Raw genomic sequence first — 19,017 nt, 5'->3', positions numbered from 1 at the left:
TTTGGTCACTGTGAGGTTTTAAAAAGTGGTTATTCAACATGAGGCACGATCCAATAGACATTTTGAATCATTTTTGGTACAGTCCAAAAAAATACATTTTCTGATGGAAAATGATGACTCCGGACCTGTCGAACGTTCCCAAAATGGTCAATATGGATGAAATTTTAACATTTAATTTTTTGACTGTAAATGACTGTTGGATGTGAATTATGAGTTTTTCAACTAAAATAAGTGTGTTTAAAGTAATTTCTGTGCCTGAAATTGGTCAAAATTGAAGCTTTCGAGTAAGCAAAACTCTGTAAAAATGGCAATTTTGGTCACTGTGAGGGTTTAAAAAGTGGTTATTCAACATGAGGCAAGATCCAATTGACATTTTGAATCATTTTTGGTACAGTCCAAAAAACATAAATTTTCTGATGAAAAACGATGACTCCAGACCTGTCGAACGTTCCCAAAATGGTCAATATGGATGAAATTTTAACATTTTATTTTTTAACTGTAAATGACTGTTGGAAATGAATTGTGACTTTTTCAACTAAAATAAGTGTGTTTAAAGTCATTTCTGTGCCTGAAATTGGTCACAATTGAAGCTTTTGAGTAAGCAAAACTCTGTAAAAATGGCAATTTTGGTCACTGTGAGGGTTTAAAAAGTGGTTATTCAACATGAGGCATGATCTAATTGACATTTTGAATCATTTTTGGTACAGTCCAAAAAATCAATTTTTTGATGAAAAACGATGACTCCGGACCTGTCGAACGTCCCCAAAATGGTCAATATGGATGAAATTTTAACATTTAATCGTTTGACTCTAATTGACTGTTGGATGTGAATTATGACTTTTACAACTAAAATAAGTGTGTTTAAAGTCATTTCTGTGCCTGAAATTGGTCAAAATTGAGGCTTTTGAGTAAGCAAAACTCTGTAAAAATGGCAATTTTGGTTACTGTGAGGGTTTAAAAAGTGGTTATTCAACATTAGGCACGATCCAATTTACATGTTGAATCATTTTTGGTACAGTCCAAAAAATCAATTTTCTGATGAAAAACGATAACTCCGGACCTGTCGAACGTTCCCAAAATGGTCAATATGGATGATATTTTAACATTTTATTTTTTGACTATAAATGACTGTTGGATGTGAATTATGAGTTTTTCAACTAAAATAAGTGTGTTTAAAGTCATTTCTGTGCATGAAATTGGTCAAAATTGAAGCTTTTGAGTAAGCAAAACTCTGTAAAAATGGCAATTTTGGTCACTGTGACAGTTTAAAAAGTGGTTATTCAACATGAGGCACGATCCAATTGACATTTTGAATCATTTTTGGTACAGTCCAAAAAATCAATTTTCTGATGAAAAACGATAACTCCGGACCTGTCGAACGTTCCCAAAATGGTCAATATGGATGAAATGTTAACATTTAATCTTTTTACTCTAAATGACTGTTGGATGTGAATTATGACTTTTTCAACTTGAAGCTTTTGAGTAAGCAAAACTCTGTAAAAATGGCAATTTTGGTCACTGTGAGGGTTTAAAAAGTGGTTATTCAACATGAGGCATGATCCAATTTACATTTTGAATCATTTTGGTACAGGCCAAAAAATCAATTTTCTGATGAAAAACAATGACTCCGGAAATGTCCAACGTTCCCAAAATGGTCAATATGGATGAAATTTTAACATTTGATTTTTTGACTGTAAATGACTGTTGGATGTGAATTATGAGTTTTTCAACTAAAATAAGTGTGTTTAAAGTAATTTCTGTGCCTGAAATTGATCAAAATTGAAGCTTTTGAGTAAGCAAAACTCCATAAAAATGGCAATTTTGGTCACTGTGAGGGTTTAAAAAGTGGTTATTCAAACATGAGGCACTATGCAATAGACATTTTGAATCATTTTTGGTACAGTCCAAAAAAATACATTTTCTGATGGAAAACGATGATTCCGGACCTGTCGAACGTTCCCAAAATGGTCAATATGGATGAAATTTTAACATTTTATTTTTTGACTGTAAATGACTGTTGGATGTGAATTATGAGTTTTTCAACTAAAATAAGTGTGTTTAACGTAATTTCTGTCCCTGAAATTGGTCAAAATAGAACCTTTTGAGTAAGCAAAACTCTGTAAAAAGTGGCAATTTTGGTCACTGTGAGGCTTTAAAAAGTGGTTATTCAACATGAGGCATGATCCAATTGACATTTTGAATCATTTTTGGTACAGGTCAAAAAACATCAATTTTCGGATGAAAAACGATGACTCCGGACCTGTCGAACGTTCCCAAATTGGTCAATATGGATGAAATTTTAACATTTAATTTTTTGACTGTAAATGACTGTTGGATGTGAATTATGAGTTTTTCAACTAAAATAAATGTGTTTAAAGTCATTTCTGTGCCTGAAATTGGTCAAAATTGAAGCTTTTGACTAAGCAAAACTCTGTAAAAATGGCAATTTTGGTCACTGTGAGGTTTTAAAAAGTGGTTATTCAACATGAGGCACGACCCAATAGACATTTTGAATCATTTTTGGTACAGTCCAAAAAAATACATTTTCTGATGGAAAATGATGACTCCGGACCTGTCGAACGTTCCCAAAATGGTCAATATGGATGAAATTTTAACATTTAATTTTTTGACTGTAAATGACTGTTGGATGTGAATTATGAGTTTTTCAACTAAAATAAGTGTGTTTAAAGTAATTTCTGTGCCTGAAATTGGTCAAAATTGAAGCTTTCGAGTGAGCAAAACTCTGTAAAAATGGCAATTTTGGTCACTGTGAGGGTTTAAAAAGTGGTTATTCAACATGAGGCATGATCCAATTGACATTTTGAATCATTTTTGTTACAGTCCAAAAAAGTCAATTTTCTGATGAAAAACGATGACTCCGGACCTGTCGAACGTTCCCAAAATGGTCAATATGGATGAAATTTTAACATTTAAGTTTTTTGACTGTAAATGACTGTTGGATGTGAATTATGAGTTTTTCAACTAAAATAAGTGTGTTTAAAGTAATTTCTGTGCCTGAAATTGGTCAAAATTGAAGCTTTCGAGTAAGCAAAACTCTGTAAAAATGGCAATTTTGGTCACTGTGAGGGTTTAAAAAGTGGTTATTTAACATGAGGCATGATCCAATTGACATTTTGAATCATTTTTGTTACAGTCCCAAAAAGTCAATTTTCTGATGAAAAACGATGACTCCGGACCTGTCGAACGTTCCCAAAATGGTCAATATGGATGAAATTTTAACATTTTATTTATTGACTGTAAATGACTGTTGGATGTGAATTATGAGTTTTTCAACCAAAATAAGTGTGTTTTAAAGTCATTTCTGTGCCTGAAATTGGTCAAAATTGAAGCTTTCGAGTAAGCAAAACTCTGTAAAAATGGCAATTTTGGTCACTGTGAGGGTTTAAAAAGTGGTTATTCAACATGAGGCATGATCCAATTGACATTTTGAATCATTTTTGTTACAGTCCAAAAAAGTCAATTTTCTGATGAAAAACGATGACTCCGGACCTGTCGAACGTTCCCAAAATGGTCAATATAGATGAAATTGTAACATTTTATTTTTTGACTATAAATGACTGTTGGATGTGAATTATGAGTTTTTCAACTAAAATAAGTGTGTTTAAAGTCATTTCTGTGCATGAAATTGGTCAAAATTGAAGCTTTTGAGTAAGCAAAACTCTATAAAAATGGCAATTTTGGTCACTGTGAGGGTTTAAAAGGTGGTTATTCAACATGAGGCACGATCCAATTGACATTTTGAATCATTTTTGGTACAGTCCAAAAAATCAATTTTCTGATGAAAAACGATAACTCCGGACCTGTCGAACGTTCCCAAAATGGTCAATATGGATGAAATGTTAACATTTAATCTTTTTACTCTAAATGACTGTTGGATGTGAATTATGACTTTTTCAACTTGAAGCTTTTCAGTAAGCAAAACTCTGTAAAAATGGCAATTTTGGTCACTGTGAGGGTTTAAAAAGTGGTTATTCAACATGAGGCATGATCCAATTTACATTTTGAATCATTTTGGTACAGTCCAAAAAAATCAATTTTCTGATGAAAAACGATGACTCCGGACATGTCGAACGTTCCCAAAATGGTCAATATGGATGATATTTTAACATTTTATTTTTTGACTATAAATGACTGTTGGATGTGAATTATGAGTTTTTCGACTAAAATAAGTGTGTTTAAAGTCATTTCTGTGCATGAAATTGGTCAAAATTGAAGCTTTTGAGTAAGCAAAACTCTATAAAAATGGCAATTTTGGTCACTGTGAGGGTTTAAAAAGTGGTTATTCAACATGAGGCACGATCCAATTGACATTTTGAATCATTTTTGGTACAGTCCAAAAAAATAAATTTTCTGATGGAAAATGATGACTCCGGACCTGTCGAACGTTCCCAAAATGGTCAATATGGATGAAATTTTAACATTTAATTTTTTGACTGTAAATGACTGTTGGATGTGAATTATGAGTTTTTCAACTAAAATAAGTGTGTTTAAAGTAATTTCTGTGCCTGAAATTGGTCAAAATTGAAGCTTTCGAGTAAGCAAAACTCTGTAAAAATGGCAATTTTGGTCACTGTGAGGGTTTAAAAAGTGGTTATTCAACATGAGGCACGATCCAATTGACATTTTGAATCATTTTTGGTACAGTCCAAAAAATCAATTTTCTGATGAAAAACGATAACTCCGGACCTGTCGAACGTTCCCAAAATGGTCAATATGGATGAAATGTTAACATTTAATCTTTTTACTCTAAATGACTGTTGGATGTGAATTATGACTTTTTCAACTTGAAGCTTTTCAGTAAGCAAAACTCTGTAAAAATGGCAATTTTGGTCACTGTGAGGGTTTAAAAAGTGGTTATTCAACATGAGGCATGATCCAATTTACATTTTGAATCATTTTGGTACAGTCCAAAAAATCAATTTTCTGATGAAAAACGATGACTCCGGACATGTCGAACGTTCCCAAAATGGTCAATATGGATGATATTTTAACATTTTATTTTTTGACTATAAATGACTGTTGGATGTGAATTATGAGTTTTTCAACTAAAATAAGTGTGGTTTAAAGTCATTTCTGTGCATGAAATTGGTCAAAATTGAAGCTTTTGAGTAAGCAAAACTCTGTAAAAATGCCAATTTTGGTCACTGTGAGGTTTTAAAAAGTGGTTATTCAACATGAGGCACGATCCAATAGACATTTTGAATCATTTTTGGTACAGTCCAAAAAAATACATTTTCTGATGGAAAATGATGACTCCGGACCTGTCGAACGTTCCCAAAATGGTCAATATGGATGAAATTTTAACATTTAATTTTTTGACTGTAAATGACTGTTGGATGTGAATTATGAGTTTTTCAACTAAAATAAGTGTGTTTAAAGTCATTTCTGTGCCTGAAATTGGTCAAAATTGAAGCTTTCGAGTAAGCAAAACTCTGTAAAAATGGCAATTTTGGTCACTGTGAGGGTTTAAAAAGTGGTTATTCAACATGAGGCATGATCCAATTGACATTTTGAATCATTTTTGTTACAGTCCAAAAAAGTCAATTTTCTGATGAAAAACGATGACTCCGGACCTGTCGAACGTTCCCAAAATGGTCAATATGGATGAAATTTTAACATTTTATTTATTGACTGTAAATGACTGTTGGATGTGAATTATGAGTTTTTCAACCAAATAAGTGTGTTTTAAAGTCATTTCTGTGCCTGAAATTGGTCAAAATTGAAGCTTTCGAGTAAGCAAAACTCTGTAAAAATGGCAATTTTGGTCACTGTGAGGGTTTAAAAAGTGGTTATTCAACATGAGGCACGATCCAATTGACATTTTGAATCATTTTTGGTACAGTCCAAAAAATCAATTTTCTGATGAAAAACGATAACTCCGGACCTGTCGAACGTTCCCAAAATGGTCAATATGGATGAAATGTTAACATTTAATCTTTTTACTCTAAATGACTGTTGGATGTGAATTATGACTTTTTCAACTTGAAGCTTTTCAGTAAGCAAAACTCTGTAAAAATGGCAATTTTGGTCACTGTGAGGGTTTAAAAAGTGGTTATTCAACATGAGGCATGATCCAATTTACATTTTGAATCATTTTGGTACAGTCCAAAAAATCAATTTTCTGATGAAAAACGATGACTCCGGACATGTCGAACGTTCCCAAAATGGTCAATATGGATGATATTTTAACATTTTATTTTTTGACTATAAATGACTGTTGGATGTGAATTATGAGTTTTTCAACTAAAATAAGTGTGTTTAAAGTCATTTCTGTGCATGAAATTGGTCAAAATTGAAGCTTTTGAGTAAGCAAAACTCTATAAAAATGGCAATTTTGGTCACTGTGAGGGTTTAAAAAGTGGTTATTCAACATGAGGCATGATCCAATTGACATTTTGAATCATTTAGGTACAGTCCAAAAAAATCAATTTTCTGATGAAAAACGATGACTCCGGACTTGTGGAACGTTCCCAAAATGGTCAATATGGATGAAATTTTAACATTTAAATTGTTGACTGTAAATGACTGTTGGATGTGACTTATGAGTTTTTCAACTAAAATAAATGTGTTTAAAGTCATTTCTGTGCCTGAAATTGGTCAAAATTGCAGCTTTTGAGTAAGCAAAACTCTGTAAAAATGGCAATTTTGGTCACTGTGACAGTTTAAAAAGTGGTTATTCAACATGAGGCACGATCCAATTGACATTTTGAATCATATTGGTACAGTCCAAAAAATCAATTTTCTGATGAAAAACGATGACTCCGGACCTGTCGAACGTTCCCAAAATGGTCAATATGGATGATATTTTAACATTTTATTTTTTGACTATAAATGACTGTTGGATGTGAATTATGAGTTTTTCAACTAAAATAAATGTGTTTAAAGTCATTTCTGTGCATGAAATTTGTCAAAATTGAAGCTTTTGAGTAAGCAAAACTGTAAAAATGGCAATTTTGGTCACTGTGACAGTTTAAAAAGTGGCTATTCAACATGAGGCACGATCCAATTGACATTTTGAATCATTTTTGGTACAGTCCAAAAAATCAATTTTCTGATGAAAAACGATAACTCCGGACCTGTCGAACGTTCCCAAAATGGTCAATATGGATGAAATGTTAACATTTAATCTTTTTACTCTAAATGACTGTTGGATGTGAATTATGACTTTTTCAAATTGAAGCTTTCGAGTAAGCAAAACTCTGTAAAAATGGCAATTTTGGTCACTGTGAGGGTTTAAAAAGTGGTTATTCAACATGAGGCATGATCCAATTGACATTTTGAATCATTTTTGTTACAGTCCAAAAAAGTCAATTTTCTGATGAAAAACGATGACTCCGGACCTGTCGAACGTTCCCAAAATGGTCAATATGGATGAAATTTTAACATTTTATTTATTGACTGTAAATGACTGTTGGATGTGAATTATGAGTTTTTCAACCAAAATAAGTGTGTTTTAAAGTCATTTCTGTGCCTGAAATTGGTCAAAATTGAAGCTTTCGAGTAAGCAAAACTCTGTAAAAATGGCAATTTTGGTCACTGTGAGGGTTTAAAAAGTGGTTATTCAACATGAGGCACGATCCAATTGACATTTTGAATCATTTTTGGTACAGTCCAAAAAATCAATTTTCTGATGAAAAACGATAACTCCGGACCTGTCGAACGTTCCCAAAATGGTCAATATGGATGAAATGTTAACATTTAATCTTTTTACTCTAAATGACTGTTGGATGTGAATTATGACTTTTTCAACTTGAAGCTTTTCAGTAAGCAAAACTCTGTAAAAATGGCAATTTTGGTCACTGTGAGGGTTTAAAAAGTGGTTATTCAACATGAGGCATGATCCAATTTACATTTTGAATCATTTTGGTACAGTCCAAAAAATCAATTTTCTGATGAAAAACGATGACTCCGGACATGTCGAACGTTCCCAAAATGGTCAATATGGATGATATTTTAACATTTTATTTTTTGACTATAAATGACTGTTGGATGTGAATTATGAGTTTTTCAACTAAAATAAGTGTGTTTAAAGTCATTTCTGTGCATGAAATTGGTCAAAATTGAAGCTTTTGAGTAAGCAAAACTCTATAAAAATGGCAATTTTGGTCACTGTGAGGGTTTAAAAAGTGGTTATTCAACATGAGGCATGATCCAATTGACATTTTGAATCATTTAGGTACAGTCCAAAAAAATCAATTTTCTGATGAAAAACGATGACTCCGGACTTGTGGAACGTTCCCAAAATGGTCAATATGGATGAAATTTTAACATTTAAATTGTTGACTGTAAATGACTGTTGGATGTGACTTATGAGTTTTTCAACTAAAATAAATGTGTTTAAAGTCATTTCTGTGCCTGAAATTGGTCAAAATTGCAGCTTTTGAGTAAGCAAAACTCTGTAAAAATGGCAATTTTGGTCACTGTGACAGTTTAAAAAGTGGTTATTCAACATGAGGCACGATCCAATTGACATTTTGAATCATATTGGTACAGTCCAAAAAATCAATTTTCTGATGAAAAACGATGACTCCGGACCTGTCGAACGTTCCCAAAATGGTCAATATGGATGAAATTTTAACATTTTATTTTTTGACTGTAAATGACTGTTGGATGTGAATTATGAGTTTTTCAACTAAAATAAGTGTGTTTAACGTAATTTCTGTCCCTGAAATTGGTCAAAATAGAACCTTTTGAGTAAGCAAAACTCTGTAAAAAGTGGCAATTTTGGTCACTGTGAGGCTTTAAAAAGTGGTTATTCAACATGAGGCATGATCCAATTGACATTTTGAATCATTTTTGGTACAGGTCAAAAAACATCAATTTTCGGATGAAAAACGATGACTCCGGACCTGTCGAACTTTCCCAAATTGGTCAATATGGATGAAATTTTAACATTTAATTTTTTGACTGTAAATGACTGTTGGATGTGAATTATGAGTTTTTCAACTAAAATAAATGTGTTTAAAGTCATTTCTGTGCCTGAAATTGGTCAAAATTGAAGCTTTTGACTAAGCAAAACTCTGTAAAAATGGCAATTTTGGTCACTGTGAGGTTTTAAAAAGTGGTTATTCAACATGAGGCACGATCCAATAGACATTTTGAATCATTTTTGGTACAGTCCAAAAAAATACATTTTCTGATGGAAAATGATGACTCCGGACCTGTCGAACGTTCCCAAAATGGTCAATATGGATGAAATTTTAACATTTAATTTTTTGACTGTAAATGACTGTTGGATGTGAATTATGAGTTTTTCAACTAAAATAAGTGTGTTTAAAGTAATTTCTGTGCCTGAAATTGGTCAAAATTGAAGCTTTCGAGTGAGCAAAACTCTGTAAAAATGGCAATTTTGGTCACTGTGAGGGTTTAAAAAGTGGTTATTCAACATGAGGCATGATCCAATTGACATTTTGAATCATTTTTGTTACAGTCCAAAAAAGTCAATTTTCTGATGAAAAACGATGACTCCGGACCTGTCGAACGTTCCCAAAATGGTCAATATGGATGAAATTTTAACATTTAAGTTTTTTGACTGTAAATGACTGTTGGATGTGAATTATGAGTTTTTCAACTAAAATAAGTGTGTTTAAAGTAATTTCTGTGCCTGAAATTGGTCAAAATTGAAGCTTTCGAGTAAGCAAAACTCTGTAAAAATGGCAATTTTGGTCACTGTGAGGGTTTAAAAAGTGGTTATTTAACATGAGGCATGATCCAATTGACATTTTGAATCATTTTTGTTACAGTCCCAAAAAGTCAATTTTCTGATGAAAAACGATGACTCCGGACCTGTCGAACGTTCCCAAAATGGTCAATATGGATGAAATTTTAACATTTTATTTATTGACTGTAAATGACTGTTGGATGTGAATTATGAGTTTTTCAACCAAAATAAGTGTGTTTTAAAGTCATTTCTGTGCCTGAAATTGGTCAAAATTGAAGCTTTCGAGTAAGCAAAACTCTGTAAAAATGGCAATTTTGGTCACTGTGAGGGTTTAAAAAGTGGTTATTCAACATGAGGCATGATCCAATTGACATTTTGAATCATTTTTGTTACAGTCCAAAAAAGTCAATTTTCTGATGAAAAACGATGACTCCGGACCTGTCGAACGTTCCCAAAATGGTCAATATAGATGAAATTGTAACATTTTATTTTTTGACTATAAATGACTGTTGGATGTGAATTATGAGTTTTTCAACTAAAATAAGTGTGTTTAAAGTCATTTCTGTGCATGAAATTGGTCAAAATTGAAGCTTTTGAGTAAGCAAAACTCTATAAAAATGGCAATTTTGGTCACTGTGAGGGTTTAAAAGGTGGTTATTCAACATGAGGCACGATCCAATTGACATTTTGAATCATTTTTGGTACAGTCCAAAAAATCAATTTTCTGATGAAAAACGATAACTCCGGACCTGTCGAACGTTCCCAAAATGGTCAATATGGATGAAATGTTAACATTTAATCTTTTTACTCTAAATGACTGTTGGATGTGAATTATGACTTTTTCAACTTGAAGCTTTTCAGTAAGCAAAACTCTGTAAAAATGGCAATTTTGGTCACTGTGAGGGTTTAAAAAGTGGTTATTCAACATGAGGCATGATCCAATTTACATTTTGAATCATTTTGGTACAGTCCAAAAAAATCAATTTTCTGATGAAAAACGATGACTCCGGACATGTCGAACGTTCCCAAAATGGTCAATATGGATGATATTTTAACATTTTATTTTTTGACTATAAATGACTGTTGGATGTGAATTATGAGTTTTTCGACTAAAATAAGTGTGTTTAAAGTCATTTCTGTGCATGAAATTGGTCAAAATTGAAGCTTTTGAGTAAGCAAAACTCTATAAAAATGGCAATTTTGGTCACTGTGAGGGTTTAAAAAGTGGTTATTCAACATGAGGCACGATCCAATTGACATTTTGAATCATTTTTGGTACAGTCCCAAAAAATAAATTTTCTGATGGAAAATGATGACTCCGGACCTGTCGAACGTTCCCAAAATGGTCAATATGGATGAAATTTTAACATTTAATTTTTTGACTGTAAATGACTGTTGGATGTGAATTATGAGTTTTTCAACTAAAATAAGTGTGTTTAAAGTAATTTCTGTGCCTGAAATTGGTCAAAATTGAAGCTTTCGAGTAAGCAAAACTCTGTAAAAATGGCAATTTTGGTCACTGTGAGGGTTTAAAAAGTGGTTATTCAACATGAGGCACGATCCAATTGACATTTTGAATCATTTTTGGTACAGTCCAAAAAATCAATTTTCTGATGAAAAACGATAACTCCGGACCTGTCGAACGTTCCCAAAATGGTCAATATGGATGAAATGTTAACATTTAATCTTTTTACTCTAAATGACTGTTGGATGTGAATTATGACTTTTTCAACTTGAAGCTTTTCAGTAAGCAAAACTCTGTAAAAATGGCAATTTTGGTCACTGTGAGGGTTTAAAAAGTGGTTATTCAACATGAGGCATGATCCAATTTACATTTTGAATCATTTTGGTACAGTCCAAAAAATCAATTTTCTGATGAAAAACGATGACTCCGGACATGTCGAACGTTCCCAAAATGGTCAATATGGATGATATTTTAACATTTTATTTTTTGACTATAAATGACTGTTGGATGTGAATTATGAGTTTTTCAACTAAAATAAGTGTGGTTTAAAGTCATTTCTGTGCATGAAATTGGTCAAAATTGAAGCTTTTGAGTAAGCAAAACTCTGTAAAAATGCCAATTTTGGTCACTGTGAGGTTTTAAAAAGTGGTTATTCAACATGAGGCACGATCCAATAGACATTTTGAATCATTTTTGGTACAGTCCAAAAAAATACATTTTCTGATGGAAAATGATGACTCCGGACCTGTCGAACGTTCCCAAAATGGTCAATATGGATGAAATTTTAACATTTAATTTTTTGACTGTAAATGACTGTTGGATGTGAATTATGAGTTTTTCAACTAAAATAAGTGTGTTTAAAGTCATTTCTGTGCCTGAAATTGGTCAAAATTGAAGCTTTCGAGTAAGCAAAACTCTGTAAAAATGGCAATTTTGGTCACTGTGAGGGTTTAAAAAGTGGTTATTCAACATGAGGCATGATCCAATTGACATTTTGAATCATTTTTGTTACAGTCCAAAAAAGTCAATTTTCTGATGAAAAACGATGACTCCGGACCTGTCGAACGTTCCCAAAATGGTCAATATGGATGAAATTTTAACATTTTATTTATTGACTGTAAATGACTGTTGGATGTGAATTATGAGTTTTTCAACCAAAATAAGTGTGTTTTAAAGTCATTTCTGTGCCTGAAATTGGTCAAAATTGAAGCTTTCGAGTAAGCAAAACTCTGTAAAAATGGCAATTTTGGTCACTGTGAGGGTTTAAAAAGTGGTTATTCAACATGAGGCACGATCCAATTGACATTTTGAATCATTTTTGGTACAGTCCAAAAAATCAATTTTCTGATGAAAAACGATAACTCCGGACCTGTCGAACGTTCCCAAAATGGTCAATATGGATGAAATGTTAACATTTAATCTTTTTACTCTAAATGACTGTTGGATGTGAATTATGACTTTTTCAACTTGAAGCTTTTCAGTAAGCAAAACTCTGTAAAAATGGCAATTTTGGTCACTGTGAGGGTTTAAAAAGTGGTTATTCAACATGAGGCATGATCCAATTTACATTTTGAATCATTTTGGTACAGTCCAAAAAATCAATTTTCTGATGAAAAACGATGACTCCGGACATGTCGAACGTTCCCAAAATGGTCAATATGGATGATATTTTAACATTTTATTTTTTGACTATAAATGACTGTTGGATGTGAATTATGAGTTTTTCAACTAAAATAAGTGTGTTTAAAGTCATTTCTGTGCATGAAATTGGTCAAAATTGAAGCTTTTGAGTAAGCAAAACTCTATAAAAATGGCAATTTTGGTCACTGTGAGGGTTTAAAAAGTGGTTATTCAACATGAGGCATGATCCAATTGACATTTTGAATCATTTAGGTACAGTCCAAAAAAATCAATTTTCTGATGAAAAACGATGACTCCGGACTTGTGGAACGTTCCCAAAATGGTCAATATGGATGAAATTTTAACATTTAAATTGTTGACTGTAAATGACTGTTGGATGTGACTTATGAGTTTTTCAACTAAAATAAATGTGTTTAAAGTCATTTCTGTGCCTGAAATTGGTCAAAATTGCAGCTTTTGAGTGAGCAAAACTCTGTAAAAATGGCAATTTTGGTCACTGTGACAGTTTAAAAAGTGGTTATTCAACATGAGGCACGATCCAATTGACATTTTGAATCATATTGGTACAGTCCAAAAAATCAATTTTCTGATGAAAAACGATGACTCCGGACCTGTCGAACGTTCCCAAAATGGTCAATATGGATGATATTTTAACATTTTATTTTTTGACTATAAATGACTGTTGGATGTGAATTATGAGTTTTTCAACTAAAATAAATGTGTTTAAAGTCATTTCTGTGCATGAAATTTGTCAAAATTGAAGCTTTTGAGTAAGCAAAACTGTAAAAATGGCAATTTTGGTCACTGTGACAGTTTAAAAAGTGGCTATTCAACATGAGGCACGATCCAATTGACATTTTGAATCATTTTTGGTACAGTCCAAAAAATCAATTTTCTGATGAAAAACGATAACTCCGGACCTGTCGAACGTTCCCAAAATGGTCAATATGGATGAAATGTTAACATTTAATCTTTTTACTCTAAATGACTGTTGGATGTGAATTATGACTTTTTCAAATTGAAGCTTTCGAGTAAGCAAAACTCTGTAAAAATGGCAATTTTGGTCACTGTGAGGGTTTAAAAAGTGGTTATTCAACATGAGGCATGATCCAATTGACATTTTGAATCATTTTTGTTACAGTCCAAAAAAGTCAATTTTCTGATGAAAAACGATGACTCCGGACCTGTCGAACGTTCCCAAAATGGTCAATATGGATGAAATTTTAACATTTTATTTATTGACTGTAAATGACTGTTGGATGTGAATTATGAGTTTTTCAACCAAAATAAGTGTGTTTTAAAGTCATTTCTGTGCCTGAAATTGGTCAAAATTGAAGCTTTCGAGTAAGCAAAACTCTGTAAAAATGGCAATTTTGGTCACTGTGAGGGTTTAAAAAGTGGTTATTCAACATGAGGCACGATCCAATTGACATTTTGAATCATTTTTGGTACAGTCCAAAAAATCAATTTTCTGATGAAAAACGATAACTCCGGACCTGTCGAACGTTCCCAAAATGGTCAATATGGATGAAATGTTAACATTTAATCTTTTTACTCTAAATGACTGTTGGATGTGAATTATGACTTTTTCAACTTGAAGCTTTTCAGTAAGCAAAACTCTGTAAAAATGGCAATTTTGGTCACTGTGAGGGTTTAAAAAGTGGTTATTCAACATGAGGCATGATCCAATTTACATTTTGAATCATTTTGGTACAGTCCAAAAAATCAATTTTCTGATGAAAAACGATGACTCCGGACATGTCGAACGTTCCCAAAATGGTCAATATGGATGATATTTTAACATTTTATTTTTTGACTATAAATGACTGTTGGATGTGAATTATGAGTTTTTCAACTAAAATAAGTGTGTTTAAAGTCATTTCTGTGCATGAAATTGGTCAAAATTGAAGCTTTTGAGTAAGCAAAACTCTATAAAAATGGCAATTTTGGTCACTGTGAGGGTTTAAAAAGTGGTTATTCAACATGAGGCATGATCCAATTGACATTTTGAATCATTTAGGTACAGTCCAAAAAAATCAATTTTCTGATGAAAAACGATGACTCCGGACTTGTGGAACGTTCCCAAAATGGTCAATATGGATGAAATTTTAACATTTAAATTGTTGACTGTAAATGACTGTTGGATGTGACTTATGAGTTTTTCAACTAAAATAAATGTGTTTAAAGTCATTTCTGTGCCTGAAATTGGTCAAAATTGCAGCTTTTGAGTAAGCAAAACTCTGTAAAAATGGCAATTTTGGTCACTGTGACAGTTTAAAAAGTGGTTATTCAACATGAGGCACGATCCAATTGACATTTTGAATCATATTGGTACAGTCCAAAAAATCAATTTTCTGATGAAAAACGATGACTCCGGACCTGTCGAACGTTCCCAAAATGGTCAATATGGATGATATTTTAACATTTTATTTTTTGACTATAAATGACTGTTGGATGTGAATTATGAGTTTTTCAACTAAAATAAATGTGTTTAAAGTCATTTCTGTGCATGAAATTTGTCAAAATTGAAGCTTTTGAGTAAGCAAAACTGTAAAAATGGCAATTTTGGTCACTGTGACAGTTTAAAAAGTGGCTATTCAACATGAGGCACGATCCAATTGACATTTTGAATCATTTTTGGTACAGTCCAAAAAATCAATTTTCTGATGAAAAACGATAACTCCGGACCTGTCGAACGTTCCCAAAATGGTCAATATGGATGAAATGTTAACATTTAATCTTTTTACTCTAAATGACTGTTGGATGTGAATTATGACTTTTTCAACTTGAAGCTTTTGAGTAAGCAAAACTCTGTAAAAATGGCAATTTTGGTCACTGTGAGGGTTTAAAAAGTGGTTATTCAACATGAGGCATGATCCAATTGACATTTTGAATCATTTTTGGTACAGTCCAAAAAAATTAAATTTTCTGATGAAAAACGATGACTCCGGACTTGTGGAACGTTCCCAAAATGGTCAATATGGATGAAATTTTAACATTTACGTTTTTTGACTGTAAATGACTGTTGGATGTGAATTATGAGTTTTTCAACTAAAATAAATGTGTTTAAAGTCATTTCTGTGCCTGAAATTGGTCAAAATTGAAGCTTTTGAGTAAGCAAAACTCTGTAAAAATGCCAATTTTGGTCACTGTGAGGTTTTAAAAAGTGGTTATTCAACATGAGGCACGATCCAATAGACATTTTGAATCATTTTTGGTACAGTCCAAAAAAATACATTTTCTGATGGAAAATGATGACTCCGGACCTGTCGAACGTTCCCAAAATGGTCAATATGGATGAAATTTTAACATTTAATTTTTTGACTGTAAATGACTGTTGGATGTGAATTATGAGTTTTTCAACTAAAATAAGTGTGTTTAAAGTAATTTCTGTGCCTGAAATTGGTCAAAATTGAAGCTTTCGAGTAAGCAAAACTCTGTAAAAATGGCAATTTTGGTCACTGTGAGGGTTTAAAAAGTGGTTATTCAACATGAGGCAAGATCCAATTGACATTTTGAATCATTTTTGGTACAGTCCAAAAAACATAAATTTTCTGATGAAAAACGATGACTCCAGACCTGTCGAACGTTCCCAAAATGGTCAATATGGATGAAATTTTAACATTTTATTTTTTAATTGTAAATGACTGTTGGAAATGAATTGTGACTTTTTCAACTAAAATAAGTGTGTTTAAAGTCATTTCTGTGCCTGAAATTGGTCACAATTGAAGCTTTTGAGTAAGCAAAACTCTGTAAAAATGGCAATTTTGGTCACTGTGAGGGTTTAAAAAGTGGTTATTCAACATGAGGCATGATCTAATTGACATTTTGAATCATTTTTGGTACAGTCCAAAAAATCAATTTTTTGATGAAAAACGATGACTCCGGACCTGTCGAACGTCCCCAAAATGGTCAATATGGATGAAATTTTAACATTTAATCGTTTGACTCTAATTGACTGTTGGATGTGAATTATGACTTTTACAACTAAAATAAGTGTGTTTAAAGTCATTTCTGTGCCTGAAATTGGTCAAAATTGAGGCTTTTGAGTAAGCAAAACTCTGTAAAAATGGCAATTTTGGTTACTGTGAGGGTTTAAAAAGTGGTTATTCAACATTAGGCACGATCCAATTTACATGTTGAATCATTTTTGGTACAGTCCAAAAAATCTATTTTCTGATGAAAAACGATAACTCCGGACCTGTCGAACGTTCCCAAAATGGTCAATATGGATGATATTTTAACATTTTATTTTTTGACTATAAATGACTGTTGGATGTGAATTATGAGTTTTTCAACTAAAATAAGTGTGTTTAAAGTCATTTCTGTGCATGAAATTGGTCAAAATTGAAGCTTTTGAGTAAGCAAAACTCTGTAAAAATGGCAATTTTGGTCACTGTGACAGTTTAAAAAGTGGTTATTCAACATGAGGCACGATCCAATTGACATTTTGAATCATTTTTGGTACAGTCCAAAAAATCAATTTTCTGATGAAAAACGATAACTCCGGACCTGTCGAACGTTCCCAAAATGGTCAATATGGATGAAATGTTAACATTTAATCTTTTTACTCTAAATGACTGTTGGATGTGAATTATGACTTTTTCAACTTGAAGCTTTTGAGTAAGCAAAACTCTGTAAAAATGGCAATTTTGGTCACTGTGAGGGTTTAAAAAGTGGTTATTCAACATGAGGCATGATCCAATTTACATTTTGAATCATTTTGGTACAGGCCAAAAAATCAATTTTCTGATGAAAAACGATGACTCCGGAAATGTCCAACGTTCCCAAAATGGTCAATATGGATGAAATTTTAACATTTGATTTTTTGACTGTAAATGACTGTTGGATGTGAATTATGAGTTTTTCAACTAAAATAAGTGTGTTTAAAGTAATTTCTGTGCCTGAAATTGATCAAAATTGAAGCTTTTGAGTAAGCAAAACTCCATAAAAATGGCAATTTTGGTCACTGTGAGGGTTTAAAAAGTGGTTATTCAAACATGAGGCACTATGCAATAGACATTTTGAATCATTTTTGGTACAGTCCAAAAAAATACATTTTCTGATGGAAAACGATGATTCCGGACCTGTCGAACGTTCCCAAAATGGTCAATATGGATGAAATTTTAACATTTTATTTTTTGACTGTAAATGACTGTTGGATGTGAATTATGAGTTTTTCAACTAAAATAAGTGTGTTTAACGTAATTTCTGTCCCTGAAATTGGTCAAAATTGAACCTTTTGAGTAAGCAAAACTCTAAAAAGTGGCAATTTTGGTCACTGTGAGGCTTTAAAAAGTGGTTATTCAACATGAGGCATGATCCAATTGATATTTTGAATCATTTTTGGTACAGGTCAAAAAACATCAATTTTCGGATGAAAAACGATGACTCCGGACCTGTCGAACGTTCCCAAATTGGTCAATATGGATGAAATTTTAACATTTAATTTTTTGACTGTAAATGACTGTTGGATGTGAATTATTAGTTTTTCAACTAAAATAAGTGTGTTTAAAGTCATTTCTGTGCCTGAAATTGGTCAAAATTGAAGCTTTTGACTAAGCAAAACTCTGTAAAAATGGCAATTTTGGTTACTGTGAGGGTTTAAAAAGTGGTTATTCAACATGAGGCACGATCCAATTGACATTTTGAATCATTTTTGTTACAGTCCAAAAAAGTCAATTTTCTGATGAAAAACGATGACTCCGGACCTGTCGAACGTTCCCAAAATGGTCAATATGGATGAAATGTTAACATTTAATCTTTTTACTCTAAATGACTGTTGGATGTGAATTATGACTTTTTCAACTTGAAGCTTTTGAGTAAGCAAAACTCTGTAAAAATGGCAATTTTGGTCACTGTGAGGGTTTAAAAAGTGGTTATTCAACATGATGCACGATCCAATTGACATTTTGAATCATTGTTGGTACAGTCCAAAAAATTAATTTTCTGATGAAAAACGATGACTCCGGACCTGTCGAACGTTCCCAAAATGGTCAATATGGATGAAATTTTAACATTTAATCTTTTTACTCTAAATGACTGTTGGGTGTGAATTATGACTTTTTCAACTAAAATAAGTGTGTTTAAATTCTTTTCTGTGCCTGAAATTGGTCAAAATTGAAGCTTTTGAGTAAGCAGAACTCTGTAAAAATGGCAATTTTGGTCACTGCGAGGGTTTAAAAAGTGGTTATTCAACATGAGGCATGATCCAATTGACATTTTGAAT

The sequence above is a fragment of the Lissotriton helveticus genome, chromosome 6, assembly GCF_964261635.1.
Source record: "Lissotriton helveticus chromosome 6, aLisHel1.1, whole genome shotgun sequence".
Classification (NCBI taxonomy): Eukaryota; Metazoa; Chordata; class Amphibia; order Caudata; family Salamandridae; genus Lissotriton; species Lissotriton helveticus.
Note: the sequence above shows the minus strand (reverse complement) of the source record.